Consider the following 17,139-nt stretch of genomic DNA (forward strand, 5'->3'; position numbering starts at 1 on the left):
TCCTCGTGCCCCTCATCTTCCAAGTCTGCCAGGATGCAGTGTTCTGCGCAGTAAGAGGAGCCGAAGGTCAGTTGCCGCTGGTACCAAGCTAATGCCGGGCTGTGCCTATCCAGCCAACTCATTCCCAACACTATGGGCGTGTCTGACAGGCGGGTGACGTTGAAGCTGATGACCTCACGGTGGTTTCCAATGCGCATCACCATTGGCGGCGTCTGCTGTAGCACTTGCCCTCCCAGTAGCTCCCTGCCGTCCACTGTGACGACTTTCAGAGGTACCGCCGCTGGCAGAAGGGCTATGCCATGTTGCTGGATGAACTGCATGTCTATAAAGTCTGCATTGCTCCCCGAGTCGATGGTGATGGGAATTTCCACAAATAGCCCATTGGGGAGCTGAAGGGATGCGGTGAGCTGCACTACTGGTTTGGGTGGGAGGGGGTCGGTGGGCTGTAAGATCCCTGGGGATTGCTTCACTGACTTGTCTGGCTGGTCCCCAGAGACGCCATCTCCAGCCAGACAGTGGAGTTTTCCTGCTGCGACTCCCTCTGCTGAATTGCGTCTGTTACTGTCGCTGCGGCTGCAGTATGCTTGTGAAACCGCTGGGGACACTCTTTTGCCATATGCTGAGCACTGTCGCAGATGTAGCACTTCCTGGTTCCTCTAGGAGGCTTCATCTTGACTGCTCCCGGAGTTAGGGCTCCGACTGTGGAGTGAGCCTTAGCACCACCTATCTCCATCGGCTCCTCTCCCCCTCCCAGCGGAGGCATGGATCGAGCGCGCGCCGCCTCCTTGGGGAAGGGAGGCAGTCCTCTCGCTGGCGTGCGTCCCAAATGCCCTTCCTCCTTGCCCCAAGGGCGTCCTTCCAACCGAACCCCAATGGAGAGTGCCCGTTCCACAACGTCCTTGGTGGTTTGGGGTCTCCCCCCCCTTGCGATTTCGTCTTTCACAGCTCCGCTCAACCCCTCCCAGAACAGGTCTCTGACGGCAGGCGATTCTTTCTCCCAGGCTAGCACATTCACCAATGCGAAAAAACGTGAATGATATTGCCTCACAGTGGCTCTACCTTGTCTTAGTCCGTGAATCTCCTTCCTAGCGATATCCACATCAATCTCAGATAAAAAACACGCATCCATCACTTTAATGAAGGCAGCCGCATTTTGGAGGGCTGGATCCTTGTCTCTCCAGAGATTGCGCAGCCACGATTTCGCCTCCCCCCGTAAAGGCGAAACAATAAATCCCACTCTCTCTTCCTCATTTTTAAAGTCTTTGTCAAGCAGCTGCAGTGCATAAATTACATCTGCTCTGAAGTTAGGATACTCCTGTAGGTCCCCATTGAAGTGAGATACCAGGCTCCCTCCTCTGTTCCCCAGCCCAATCCCTTCTGGTCTGGTGGCCGGTAGCCTCTGTGTAGTTAGCACTTCTAACCTGGTTCGCAGATCCTGGCAGGCAGCAGCTGCTTCCTGTTCTTTCTTTCTGGAAGCCGCAATTTCTGCAGTCAACTGCGTCACTGCATTTTGCAAACTCGCTATCTTCTCTTCGGTAGTCATTTCCCTGGTTTTCGTGAGCTCGCGAAGCACCAATCTTCACCCCTCGCTGCTTTCCCGCACTCCACGAGGTTGCAAAATTGGTGAAAATGGAGAGGGGACTTACTGTCAGGACTGCCGCTAGGTCCCAGCTCACAGAGGACCAACGCCCAGTGGATATTATATACAAAAGTCTTTATTGAAGTTTAGTTTCCATTTCCAAGCTCTGGGCGCGCAGGCCCACGTCTTAACGCTAGACCGGCTAAGTCCCCTCTGACTCACTGCTCCACCCACACCAGTTTAAGATTCTAGCCCGGCTCCACCTCTTGCGCTGCTCTTTCCTGGGCTGGGTCCTTCTGCCCTCTGGGGTTCCCTCCTTCCTGGACTCCTCTGATGCTGAGCCTCCTGAGTCTTGCCCCTCCCTCCGGCGGGCTTTAGGACCTGGCTCCCTTCCCGGGCTCCCCGCTGTGCCGCGCTCCTGTACATTTGAACTTGGCGCGCGCGCCCAGCCGGTGACTTTCCTTCTGACCGTTTCCCCGCTTCCTGATGTGGGTGTGGCCAAACCTGACTCCTCTCCTCCCTCTGGTGGTGAGGACACTGGTCCCGACTCCTGGGACTCCCCCTCCCCACTGCGCTCTGGTGGAGACGATGGTCCCGATCTCCAGCTGCTGCTCAGGGACTCCCCGCTGGCCCCTCCCTCTTGAGGTTTCTCCCCTGGAATCTACCTTGCTCTGGCCACCGGCGCTCCCTTCTGTGAGTCCTCCGATTCGCTAGAGAGGCTTGTGGAATAACTCTGGCCACTGTCACTGCCTGCGCCCCCCTCGTACTCCTCCTCCTCACTCTCCATTTGCTCCCCCTCCTGTGTCTCTCCTTCTGAACCCCTGACAGAAGCGAAATCCAAAATTCTCTTTCTATGTAGCTGGAACGCAAAACAACCTGTTTGGGGAGGTTTAGGCTCAGTACACTTCGCTTTGATATTTGTGGGTGGAAAGAACATGGAAAGAACAATCCAAACATTTTCGTCTGCTTTCTATTGACATGGAACCAAAACACCTATGCTTGATTACGGCTGTTAAGAAACATTTCACTCTGAGATTTTTGGGTGAATGTGCATTCTAACCCCAAAAACACCAATTTGCAACAAAACCAATCAGAGCTTTATCGTCTTTCTTTTTAAGTGGATGGAACCCAAAACACCTTTTTGCTTTGGTTGGAGGTGATTCTGGTGCACACCCATAAAACACCATGCGAATTGAAATAAGCCCTATCGATGCTTATTCGTCTTCTTTCTACGCATATGGAAGCGAAAAGACGGTTTTGTGTTATTTGGGACTCATTACACATACTTTGCGATTTCTGGGTTAATGAGCATTAACACCACGGAACAAGATATGAAAGAAGCGAAATCCAAAATTCTTCTTTCTATGTAGCTGGAACGCAAAACAACGTGTTTGGGGAGGTGTAGGCTCAGTACACTTCGCTTTGATATTTGTGGGTGGAAAGAACATGGAAAGAACAATCCAAACTTTTTCGTCTGCTTTCTATTGACATGGAACCAAAACACCTATGCTTGATTACGGCTGATAAGAAACATTTCACTCTGAGATTTTTGGGTGAATGTGCATTCTAACCCCAGAAACACCAATTTGCAACAAAACCAATCAGAGCTTTATCGTCTTTCTTTTTAAGTGGATGGAACCCAAAACACCTTTTTGCTTTGGTTGGAGGTGATTCTGGTGCACACCCATAAAACACCATGCGAATTGAAATAAGCCCTAGCAATGCTTATTCGTCTTCTTTCTACGCAGATGGAAGCGAAAAGACAGTTTTGTGTTATTTGGGACTCATTACACATACTTTGCGATTTCTGGGTTAATGAGCATTAACACCACGGAACACGATCTGAAATAAGTGAAATCCAAAATTCTTCTTTCTATGTAGCTGGAACGCAAAACAACCTGTTGGGGGAGGTTTAGGCTCAGTACACTTCGCTTTGATATTTGTGGGTGGAAAGAACATGGAAAGAACAATCCAAACTTTTTCGTCTGCTTTCTATTGACATGGAACCAAAACACCTATGCTTGATTACGACTGTTAAGAAACATTTCACTCTGAGATTTTTGGGTGAATGTGCATTCTAACCCCAAAAACACCAATTTGCAACAAAACCAATCAGAGCTTTATCGTCTTTCTTTTTAAGTGGATGGAACCCAAAACACCTTTTTGCTTTGGTTGGAGGTGATTCTGGTGCACACCCATAAAACACCATGCGAATTGAAATAAGCCCTATCGATGCTTATTCGTCTTCTTTCTACGCATATGGAAGCGAAAAGACGGTTTTGTGATATTTGGGACTCATTACACATACTTTGCGATTTCTGGGTTAATGAGCATTAACACCACGGAACACGATATGAAAGAAGCGAAATCCAAAATTCTTCTTTCTATGTAGCTGGAACGCAAAACAACGTGTTTGGGGAGGTGTAGGCTCAGTACACTTCGCTTTGCTATTTGTGGGTGGAAAGAACATGGAAAGAACAATCCAAACTTTTTCCTCTGCTTTCTATTGACATGGAACCAAAACACCTATGCTTGATTACGGCTGATAAGAAACATTTCACTCTGAGATTTTTGGGTGAATGTGCATTCTAACCCCAAAAACACCAATTTGCAACAAAACCAATCAGAGCTTTATCGTCTTTCTTTTTAAGTGGATGGAACCCAAAACACCTTTTTGCTTTGGTTGGAGGTGATTCTGGTGCACACCCATAAAACACCATGCGAATTGAAATAAGCCCTAGCAATGCTTATTCGTCTTCTTTCTACGCATATGGAAGCGAAAAGACGGTTTTGTGTTATTTGGGACTCATTACACATACTTTGCGATTTCTGGGTTAATGAGCATTAACACCACGGAACACGATATGAAAGAAGCGAAATCCAAAATTCTTCTTTCTATGTAGCTGGAACGCAAAACAACGTGTTTGGGGAGGTGTAGGCTCAGTACACTTCGCTTTGATATTTGTGGGTGGAAAGAACATGGAAAGAACAATCCAAACTTTTTCGTCTGCTTTCTATTGACATGGAACAAAAACACCTATGCTTGATTACGGCTGTTAAGAAACATTTCACTCTAAGATTTTTGGGTGAATGTGCATTCTAACCCCAGAAACACCAATTTGCAACAAAACCAATCAGAGCTTTATCGTCTTTCTTTTTAAGTGGATGCAACCCAAAACACCTTTTTGCTTTGGTTGGAGGTGATTCTGGTGCACACCCATAAAACACCATGCGAATTGAAATAAGCCCTAGCAATGCTTATTCGTCTTCTTTCTACGCCGATGGAAGCAAAAAGACAGTTTTGTGTTATTTGGGACTCATTACACATACTTTGCGATTTCTGGGTTAATGAGCATTAACACCACGGAACACGATCTGAAATAAGCGAAATCCAAAATTCTTCTTTCTATGTAGCTGGAACGCAAAACAACCTGTTGGGGGAGGTTTAGGCTCAGTACACTTCGCTTTGATATTTGTGGGTGGAAAGAACATGGAAAGAACAATCCAAACTTTTTCGTCTGCTTTCTATTGACATGGAACCAAAACACCTATGCTTGATTACGATTGTTAAGAAACATTTAACTCTGAGATTTTTGGGTGAATGTGCATTCTAACCCCAAAAACACCAATTTGCAACAAAACCAATCAGAGCTTTATCGTCTTTCTTTTTAAGTGGATGGAACCCAAAACAGCTTTTTGCTTTGGTTGGAGGTGATTCTGGTGCACACCCATAAAACACCATGCGAATTGAAATAAGCCCTATCGATGCTTATTCGTCTTCTTTCTACGCATATGAAAGCGAAAAGACGGTTTTGTGTTATTTGGGACTCATTACACATACTTTGCGATTTCTGGGTTAATGAGCATTAACACCACGGAACACGATATGAAAGAAGCGAAATCAAAAATTCTTCTTTCTATGTAGCTGGAACGCAAAACAACGTGTTTGGGGAGGTGTAGGCTCAGTACACTTTGCTTTGATATTTGTGGGTGGAAAGAACATGGAAAGAACAATCCAAACTTTTTCGTCTGCTTTCTATTGACATGGAACCAAAACACCTATGCTTGATTACGGCTGTTAAGAAACATTTCACTCTGAGATTTTTGGGTGAATGTGCATTCTAACCCCAGAAACACCAATTTGCAACAAAACCAATCAGAGCTTTATCGTCTTTCTTTTTAAGTGGATGGAACCCAAAACACCTTTTTGCTTTGGTTGGAGGTGATTCTGGTGCACACCCATAAAACACCATGCGAATTGAAATAAGCCCTAGCAATGCTTATTCGTCTTCTTTCTACGCCGATGGAAGCGAAAAGACAGTTTTGTGTTATTACACATACTTTGCGATTTCTGGGTTAATGAGCATTAACACCACGGAACACGATCTGAAATAAGCGAAATCCAAAATTCTTCTTTCTAGGTAGCTGGAACGCAAAACAACCTGTTTGGGGAGGTTTAGGCTCAGTACACTTCGCTTTGATATTTGTGGGTGGAAAGAACATGGAAAGAACAATCCAAACTTTTTCGTCTGCTTTCTATTGACATGGAACCAAAACACCTATGCTTGATTACGGCTGTTAAGAAACATTTCACTCTGAGATTTTTGGGTGAATGTGCATTCTAACCCCAAAAACACCAATTTGCAACAAATCCAATAAGAGCTTTATCGTCTTTCTTTTTAAGTGGATGGAACCCAAAACACCTTTTTGCTTTGGTTGGAGGTGATTCTGGTGCACACCCATAAAACACCATGCGAATTGAAATAAGCCCTATCGATGCTTATTCGTCTTCTTTCTACGCATATGGAAGCGAAAAGACGGTTTTGTGTTATTTGGGACTCATTACACATACTTTGCGATTTCTGGGTTAATGAGCATTAACACCACGGAACACGATATGAAAGAAGCGAAATCCAAAATTCTTCTTTCTATGTAGCTGGAACGCAAAACAACGTGTTTGGGGAGGTGTAGGCTCAGTACACTTCGCTTTGCTATTTGTGGGTGGAAAGAACATGGAAAGAACAATCCAAACTTTTTCGTCTGCTTTCTATTGACATGGAACCAAAACACCTATGCTTGATTACGGCTGATAAGAAACATTTCACTCTGAGATTTTTGGGTGAATGTGCATTCTAACCCCAAAAACACCAATTTGCAACAAAACCAATCAGAGCTTTATCGTCTTTCTTTTTAAGTGGATGGAACCCAAAACACCTTTTTGCTTTGGTTGGAGGTGATTCTGGTGCACACCCATAAAACACCATGCGAATTGAAATAAGCCCTAGCAATGCTTATTCGTCTTCTTTCTACGCATATGGAAGCGAAAAGACGGTTTTGTGTTATTTGGGACTCATTACACATACTTTGCGATTTCTGGGTTAATGAGCATTAACACCACGGAACACGATATGAAAGAAGCGAAATCCAAAATTCTTCTTTCTAGGTAGCTGGAACGCAAAACAACCTGTTTGGGGAGGTTTAGGCTCAGTACACTTCGCTTTGATATTTGTGGGTGGAAAGAACATGGAAAGAACAATCCAAACTTTTTCGTCTGCTTTCTATTGACATGGAACCAAAACACCTATGCTTGATTACGGCTGTTAAGAAACATTTCACTCTGAGATTTTTGGGTGAATGTGCATTCTAACCCCAAAAACACCAATTTGCAACAAATCCAATGAGAGCTTTATCGTCTTTCTTTTTAAGTGGATGGAACACAAAACACCTTTTTGCTTTGGTTGGAGGTGATTCTGGTGCACACCCATAAAACACCATGCGAACTGAAATAAGCCCTAGCGATGCTTATTCGTCTTCTTTCTACGCCGATGGAGGCGAAAAGATGGGTTTGTGTTATTTGGGACTCATTACACATACTTTGCGATTTCTGGGTTAATGAGCATTAACACCACGGAACACGATCTGAAAGAAGCGAAATCCAAAATTCTTCTTTCTATGTAGCTGTAACGCAAAACAACCTGTTTGGGGAGGTTTAGGCTCAGTACACTTCACTTTGCTATTTGTGGGTGGAAAGAACATGGAAAGAACAATCCAAACTTTTTCGTCTGCTTTCCATTGACATGGAACCAAAACACCTATGCTTGATTACGGCTGTTAAGAAACATTTCACTCTGAGATTTTGGGGTGAATGTGCATTCTAACCCCAAAAACACCAATTAGCAACAAAACCAATCAGAGCTTTATCGTCTTTCTTTTTAAGTGGATGGAACCCAAAAGACCTTTTTGCTTTGGTTGGAGGTGATTCTGGTGCACACCCATAAAACACCATGCGAATTGAAATAAGCCCTAGCGATGCTTATTCGTCTTCTTTCTACGCCGATGGAAGCGAAAAGACAGTTTTGTGTTATTTGGGACTCATTACACATACTTTGGGGGACGCAGGTGGCGCTGTGGGTTAAAGCCTCAGCGCCTAGGACTTGCCGATCGAAAGGTCGGCGGTTCGAATCCCTGCGGCCGGGTGCGCTCCCGCTGCTCGGTCCCAGCGCCTGCCAACCTAGCAGTTCGAAAGCACCTCGGGGTGCAAGTAGATAAATAGGGACCGCTTACCAGCGGGAAGGTAAACGGCGTTTCCGTGTGCGGCTCTGGCTCGCCAGAGCAGCGATGTCACGCTGGCCACGTGACCCGGAAGTGTCTCCGGACAGCGCTGGCCCCTGGCCTCTTAAGTGAGATGGGCGCACAACCCCAGAGTCTGTCAAGACTGGCCCCTACGGGCAGGGGTACCTTTACCTTTACCTTTACACATACTTTGCAATTTCTGGGTTAATGAGCATTAACACCACGGAACACGATCTGAAATAAGCGAAATCCAAAATTCTTCTTTCTATGTATCTGGAAAGCAAAACAACCTGTTTGGGGAAGTTTAGGCTCAGTACACTTCGCTTTGATATTTGTGGGTGGAAAGAACATGGAAAGAACAATCCAAACTTTTTCCTCTGCTTTCTATTGGCTTGGAACCAAAACACCTATTGTCAGTCCTGACACCTATGCTTGATTACGGCTTTTAAGAAACATTTCACTCTGAGATTTTTGGGTGAATGTGCATTCTAACCCCAAAAACACCAATTTGCAACAAAACCAATCAGAGCTTTATCGTCTTTCTTTTTAAGTGGATGGAACCCAAAACACCTTTTTGCTTTGGTTGGAGGTGATTCTGGTGCACACCCATAAAACACCATGCGAATTGAAATAAGCCCTAGCAATGCTTATTCGTCTTCTTTCTACGCCGATGGAAGCGAAAAGACAGTTTTGTGTTATTTGGGACATTATACATACTTTGCGATTTCTGGGTTAATGAGCATTAACACCACGGAACACGATCTGAAAGAAGCGAAATCCAAAATTCTTCTTTCTATGTAGCTGGAACGCAAAACAACCTGTTTGGGGAGGTTTAGGCTCAGTACACTTCGCTTTGCTATTTGTGGGTGGAAAGAACATGGAAAGAACAATCCAAACTTTTTCGTCTGCTTTCTATTGACATAGAACCAAAACACCTATGCTTGTTTACGGCTGTTAAGAAACATTTCACTCTGAGATTTTTGGGTGAATGTGCATTCTAACCCCAAAAACACCAATTTGCAACAAAACCAATCAGAGCTTTATCGTCTTTCTTTTTAAGTGGATGGAACCCAAAACACCTTTTTGCTTTGGTTGGAGGTGATTCTGGTGCACACCCATAAAACACCATGCGAATTGAAATAAGCCCTAGCAATGCTTATTCGTCTTCTTTCTACGCCGATGGAAGCGAAAAGACGGTTTTGTGTTACTTGGGACTCATTACACATACTTTGCGATTTCTGGGTTAATGAGCATTAACACCACGGAACACGATCTGAAAGAAGCGAAATCCAACATTCTTCTTTCTATGTAGCTGGAACGCAAAACAACCTGTTTGGGGAGGTTTAGGCTCAGTACACTTCGCTTTGCTATTTGTGGGTGGAAAGAACATGGAAAGAACAATCCAAACTTTTTCGTCTGCTTTCCATTGACATGGAACCAAAACACCTATGCTTGATTACGGCTGTTAAGAAACATTTCACTCTGAGATTTTTGGGTGAATGTGCATTCTAACCCCAAAAACACCAATTTGCAACAAAACCAACCAGAGCTTTATCGTCTTTCTTTTTAAGTGGATCGAACCCAAAACACCTTTTTGCTTTGGTTGGAGGTGATTCTGGTGCACACCCATAAAACACCATGCGAATTGAAATAAGCCCTAGCGATGCTTATTCATCTTCTTTCTACGCCGATGGAAGCGAAAAGACAGTTTTGTGTTATTTGGGACTCATTACACATACTTTGCAATTTCTGGGTTAATGAGCATTAACACCACGGAACACGATCTGAAAGAAGCGAAATCCAAAATTCTTCTTTCTATGTAGCTGGAACGCAAAACAACCTGTTTGGGGAGGTTTAGGCTCAGTACACTTCGCTTTGATATTTGTGGGTGGAAAGAACATGGAAAGAACAATCCAAACTTTTTCCTCTGCTTTCTATTGACATGGAACCAAAACACCTATTGTCAGTCCTGACACCTATGCTTGATTACGGCTGTTAAGAAACATTTCACTCTGAGATTTTTGGGTGAATGTGCGTTCTAACCCCAAAAACACCAATTTGCAACAAAACCAATCAGAGCTTTATCGTCTTTCTTTTTAAGTGGATGGAACCCAAAACACCTTTTTGCTTTGGTTGGAGGTGATTCTGGTGCACACCTGTCAGGGGTTCAGAAGGAGAGACACAGGAGGGGGAGCAAATGGAGAGTGAGGAGGAGGAGTACGAGGGGGGCGCAGGCAGTGACAGTGGCCAGAGTTATTCCACAAGCCTCTCTAGCGAATCGGAGGACTCACAGAAGGGAGCGCCGGTGGCCAGAGCAAGGGAGATTCCAAGGGAGAAACCTCAAGAGGGAGGGGCCAGCGGGGAGTCCCTGAACAGCAGCTGGAGATCAGGGCCAGCGTCTCCACCAGAGCGCAGTGGGGAGGGGGAGTCCCAGGAGTCGGGACCAGTGTCCTCACCACCAGAGGGAGGAGAGGAGTCAGGTTTGGCAACACCCACATCAGGAAGCGGGGAAACGGTCAGAAGGAAAGTCACCGGCTGGGCGCGCGCGCCAAGTTCAAATGTACAGGAGCGCGGCACAGCGGGGAGCCCGGGAAGGGAGCCAGGTCCTAAAGCCCGCCGGAGGGAGGGGCAAGACTCAGGAGGCTCCGCGTCAGAGGAGTCCAGGAAGGAGGGAACCCCAGAGGGCAGAAGGACCCAGCGCAGGAAAGAGCAGCGCAAGAGGTGGAGCCGGGCTAGAATCTTAAACTGGTGTGGGTGGAGCAGTGAGTCAGAGGGGACTTAGCCGGTCTAGCGTTAAGACGTGGGCCTGCGCGCCCAGAGCTTGGAAATGGAAACTAAACTTCAATAAAGACTTTTGTATATAATATCCACTGGGCGTTGGTCCTCTGTGAGCTGGGACCTAGCGGCAGTCCTGACAACACCCATAAAACACCATGCGAATTGAAATAAGCCCTAGCGATGCTTATTCGTCTTCTTTCTACGCCGATGGAAGCGAAAAGAAAGTTTTGTGTTATTTGGGACTCATTACACATACTTTGCCATTTCTGGGTTAATGAGCATTAACACCACGGAACACGATCTGAAAGAAGCGAAATCCAAAATTCTTCTTTCTATGTAGCTGGAACGCAAAACAACCTGTTTGGGGAGGTTTAGGCTCAGTACACTTCGCTTTGCTATTTGTGGGTGGAAAGAACATGGAAAGAACAATCCAAACTTTTTCGTCTGCTTTCTATTGACATGGAACCAAAACACCTATGCTTGATTACGGCTGTTAAGAAACATTTCACTCTGAGATTTTTGGGTGAATGTGCATTCTAACCCCAAAAACACCAATTTGCAACAAAACCAACCAGAGCTTTATCGTCTTTCTTTTTAAGTGAATGGAACCCAAAACACCTTTTTGCTTTGGTTGGAGGTGATTCTGGTGCACACCCATAATACACCATGCGAATTGAAATAAGCCCTAGCGATGCTTATTCGTCTTCTTTCTACGCCGATGGAAGCGAAAAGACAGTTTTGTGTTATTTGGGACTCATTACACATACTTTGCAATTTCTGGGTTAATGAGCATTAACACCACGGAACACGATCTGAAAGAAGCGAAATCCAAAATTCTTCTTTCTATGTAGCTGGAACGCAAAACAACCTGTTTGGGGAGGTTTAGGCTCAGTACACTTCGCTTTGCTATTTGTGGGTGGAAAGAACATGGAAAGAACAATCCAAACTTTTTCGTCTGCTTTCTATTGACATGGAACCAAAACACCTATGCTTGATTACGGCTGTTAAGAAACATTTCACTCTGAGATTTTTGGGTGAATGTGCATTCTAACCCCAAAAACACCAATTTGCAACAAAACCAACCAGAGCTTTATCGTCTTTCTTTTTAAGTGAATGGAACCCAAAACACCTTTTTGCTTTGGTTGGAGGTGATTCTGGTGCACACCCATAAAACACCATGCGAATTGAAATAAGCCCTAGCGATGCTTATTCGTCTTCTTTCTACGCCGATGGAAGCGAAAAGACAGTTTTGTGTTATTTGGGACTCATTACACATACTTTGCAATTTCTGGGTTAATGAGTATTAACACCACGGAACACGATCTGAAATAAGCGAAATCCAAAATTCTTCTTTCTATGTAGCTGGAACGCAAAACAACCTGTTTGGGGAGGTTTAGGCTCAGTACACTTCGCTTTGATATTTGTGGGTGGAAAGAACATGGAAAGAACAATCCAAACTTTTTCCTCTGCTTTCTATTGACATGGAACCAAAACACCTATTGTCAGTCCTGACACCTATGCTTGATTACGGCTCTTAAGAAACATTTCACTCTGAGATTTTTGGGTGAATGTGCATTCTAACCCCAAAAACACCAATTTGCAACAAAACCAATCAGAGCTTTATCGTCTTTCTTTTTAAGTGGATGGAACCCAAAACACCTTTTTGCTTTGGTTGGAGGTGATTCTGGTGCACACCCATAAAACACCATGCGAATTGAAATAAGCCCTATCGATGCTTATTCGTCTTCTTTCTACGCATATGGAAGCGAAAAGACAGTTTTGTGTTATTTGGGACTCATTACACATACTTTGCGATTTCTGGGTTAATGAGCATTAACACCACGGAACACGATCTGAAAGAAGCGAAATCCAAAATTCTTCTTTCTATGTAGCTGGAACGCAAAACAACCTGTTTGGGGAGGTTTAGGCTCAGTACACTTCGCTTTGATATTTGTGGGTGGAAAGAACATGGAAAGAACAATCCAAACTTTTTCCTCTGCTTTCTATTGACATGGAACCAAAACACCTATTGTCAGTCCTGACACCTATGCTTGATTACGGCTGTTAAGAAACATTTCACTCTGAGATTTTTGGGTGAATGTGCATTCTAACCCCAAAAACACCAATTTGCAACAAAACCAATCAGAGCTTTATCGTCTTTCTTTTTAAGTGGATGGAACCCAAAACACCTTTTTGCTTTGGTTGGAGGTGATTCTGGTGCACACCCATAAAACACCATGCGAATTGAAATAAGCCCTAGCAATGCTTATTCGTCTTCTTTCTACGCCGATGGAAGCGAAAAGACAGTTTTGTGTTATTTGGGACATTATACATACTTTGCGATTTCTGGGTTAATGAGCATTAACACCACGGAACACGATCTGAAAGAAGCGAAATCCAAAATTCTTCTTTCTATGTAGCTGGAACGCAAAACAACCTGTTTGGGGAGGTTTAGGCTCAGTACACTTCGCTTTGCTATTTGTGGGTGGAAAGAACATGGAAAGAACAATCCAAACTTTTTCGTCTGCTTTCTATTGACATAGAACCAAAACACCTATGCTTGTTTACGGCTGTTAAGAAACATTTCACTCTGAGATTTTTGGGTGAATGTGCATTCTAACCCCAAAAACACCAATTTGCAACAAAACCAATCAGAGCTTTATCGTCTTTCTTTTTAAGTGGATGGAACACAAAACACCTTTTTGCTTTGGTTGGAGGTGATTCTGGTGCACACCCATAAAACACCATGCGAATTGAAATAAGCCCTAGCAATGCTTATTCGTCTTCTTTCTACGCCGATGGAAGCGAAAAGACGGTTTTGTGTTACTTGGGACTCATTACACATACTTTGCGATTTCTGGGTTAATGAGCATTAACACCACGGAACACGATCTGAAAGAAGCGAAATCCAACATTCTTCTTTCTATGTAGCTGGAACGCAAAACAACCTGTTTGGGGAGGTTTAGGCTCAGTACACTTCGCTTTGCTATTTGTGGGTGGAAAGAACATGGAAAGAACAATCCAAACTTTTTCGTCTGCTTTCCATTGACATGGAACCAAAACACCTATGCTTGATTACGGCTGTTAAGAAACATTTCACTCTGAGATTTTTGGGTGAATGTGCATTCTAACCCCAAAAACACCAATTTGCAACAAAACCAACCAGAGCTTTATCGTCTTTCTTTTTAAGTGGATCGAACCCAAAACACCTTTTTGCTTTGGTTGGAGGTGATTCTGGTGCACACCCATAAAACACCATGCGAATTGAAATAAGCCCTAGCGATGCTTATTCATCTTCTTTCTACGCCGATGGAAGCGAAAAGACAGTTTTGTGTTATTTGGGACTCATTACACATACTTTGCAATTTCTGGGTTAATGAGCATTAACACCACGGAACACGATCTGAAAGAAGCGAAATCCAAAATTCTTCTTTCTATGTAGCTGGAACGCAAAACAACCTCTTTGGGGAGGTTTAGGCTCAGTACACTTCGCTTTGATATTTGTGGGTGGAAAGAACATGGAAAGAACAATCCAAACTTTTTCCTCTGCTTTCTATTGACATGGAACCAAAACACCTATTGTCAGTCCTGACACCTATGCTTGATTACGGCTGTTAAGAAACATTTCACTCTGAGATTTTTGGGTGAATGTGCGTTCTAACCCCAAAAACACCAATTTGCAACAAAACCAATCAGAGCTTTATCGTCTTTCTTTTTAAGTGGATGGAACCCAAAACACCTTTTTGCTTTGGTTGGAGGTGATTCTGGTGCACACCCATAAAACACCATGCGAATTGAAATAAGCCCTATCGATGCTTATTCGTCTTCTTTCTACGCATATGGAAGCGAAAAGACAGTTTTGTGTTATTTGGGACTCATTACACATACTTTGCGATTTCTGGGTTAATGAGCATTAACACCACGGAACACGATCTGAAAGAAGCGAAATCCAAAATTCTTCTTTCTATGTAGCTGGAACGCAAAACAACCTGTTTGGGGAGGTTTAGGCTCAGTACACTTCGCTTTGCTATTTGTGGGTGGAAAGAACATGGAAAGAACAATCCAAACTTTTTCGTCTGCTTTCTATTGACATGGAACCAAAACACCTATGCTTGATTACGGCTGTTAAGAAACATTTCACTCTGAGATTTTTGGGTGAATGTGCATTCTAACCCCAAAAACACCAATTTGCAACAAAACCAATCAGAGCTTTATCGTCTTTCTTTTTAAGTGGATGGAACCCAAAACACCTTTTTGCTTTGGTTGGAGGTGATTCTGGTGCACACCCATAAAACACCATGCGAATTGAAATAAGCCCTATCGATGCTTATTCGTCTTCTTTCTACGCATATGGAAGCGAAAAGACAGTTTTGTGTTATTTGGGACTCATTACACATACTTTGCGATTTCTGGGTTAATGAGCATTAACACCACGGAACACGATCTGAAAGAAGCGAAATCCAAAATTCTTCTTTCTATGTAGCTGGAACGCAAAACAACCTGTTTGGGGAGGTTTAGGCTCAGTACACTTCGCTTTGATATTTGTGGGTGGAAAGAACATGGAAAGAACAATCCAAACTTTTTCCTCTGCTTTCTATTGACATGGAACCAAACCACCTATGCTTGATTACGGCTGTTAAGAAACATTTCACTCTGAGATTTTTGGGTGAATGTGCATTCTAACCCCAAAAACACCAATTTGCAACAAAACCAACCAGAGCTTTATCGTCTTTCTTTTTAAGTGAATGGAACCCAAAACACCTTTTTGCTTTGGTTGGAGGTGATTCTGGTGCACACCCATAAAACACCATGCGAATTGAAATAAGCCCTAGCGATGCTTATTCGTCTTCTTTCTACGCCGATGGAAGCGAAAAGACAGTTTTGTGTTATTTGGGACTCATTACACATACTTTGCAATTTCTGGGTTAATGAGCATTAACACCACGGAACACGATCTGAAATAAGCGAAATCCAAAATTCTTCTTTCTATGTAGCTGGAAGGCAAAACAACCTCTTTGGGGAGGTTTAGGCTCAGTACACTTCGCTTTGATATTTGTGGGTGGAAAGAACATGGAAAGAACAATCCAAACTTTTTCCTCTGCTTTCTATTGACATGGAACCAAAACACCTATTGTCAGTCCTGACACCTATGCTTGATTACGGCTGTTAAGAAATATTTCACTCTGAGATTTTTGGGTGAATGTGCATTCTAACCCCAAAAACACCAATTTGCAACAAAACCAATCAGAGCTTTATCGTCTTTCTTTTTAAGTGGATGGAACCCAAAACACCTTTTTGCTTTGGTTGGAGGTGATTCTGGTGCACACCCATAAAACACCATGCGAATTGAAATAAGCCCTAGCAATGCTTATTCGTCTTCTTTCTACGCCGATGGAAGCGAAAAGAAAGTTTTGTGTTATTTGGGACTCATTACACATACTTTGCGATTTCTGGATTAATGAGCATTAACACCACGGAACACGATCTGAAAGAAGCGAAATCCAAAATTCTTCTTTCTATGTAGCTGGAACGCAAAACAACCTGTTTGGGGAGGTTTAGGCTCAGTACACTTCGCTTTGCTATTTGTGGGTGGAAAGAACATGGAAAGAACAATCCAAACTTTTTCGTCTGCTTTCTATTGACATGGAACCAAACCACCTATGCTTGATTACAGCTGTTAAGAAACATTTCACTCTGAGATTTTTGGGTGAATGTGCATTCTAACCCCAAAAACACCAATTTGCAACAAAACCAACCAGAGCTTTATCGTCTTTCTTTTTAAGTGAATGGAACCCAAAACACCTTTTTGCTTTGGTTGGAGGTGATTCTGGTGCACACCCATAAAACACCATGCGAATTGAAATAAGCCCTAGCGATGCTTATTCGTCTTCTTTCTACGCCGATGGAAGCGAAAAGACAGTTTTGTGTTATTTGGGACTCATTACACATACTTTGCAATTTCTGGGTTAATGAGTATTAACACCACGGAACACGATCTGAAATAAGCGAAATCCAAAATTCTTCTTTCTATGTAGCTGGAACGCAAAACAACCTGTTTGGGGAGGTTTAGGCTCAGTACACTTCGCTTTGATATTTGTGGGTGGAAAGAACATGGAAAGAACAATCCAAACTTTTTCCTCTGCTTTCTATTGACATGGAACCAAAACACCTATTGTCAGTCCTGACACCTATGCTTGATTACGGCTCTT

The sequence above is a fragment of the Podarcis gaigeae genome, assembly GCF_964106915.1.
Source record: "Podarcis gaigeae genome assembly, chromosome: 5".
Classification (NCBI taxonomy): domain Eukaryota; kingdom Metazoa; phylum Chordata; class Lepidosauria; order Squamata; family Lacertidae; genus Podarcis; species Podarcis gaigeae.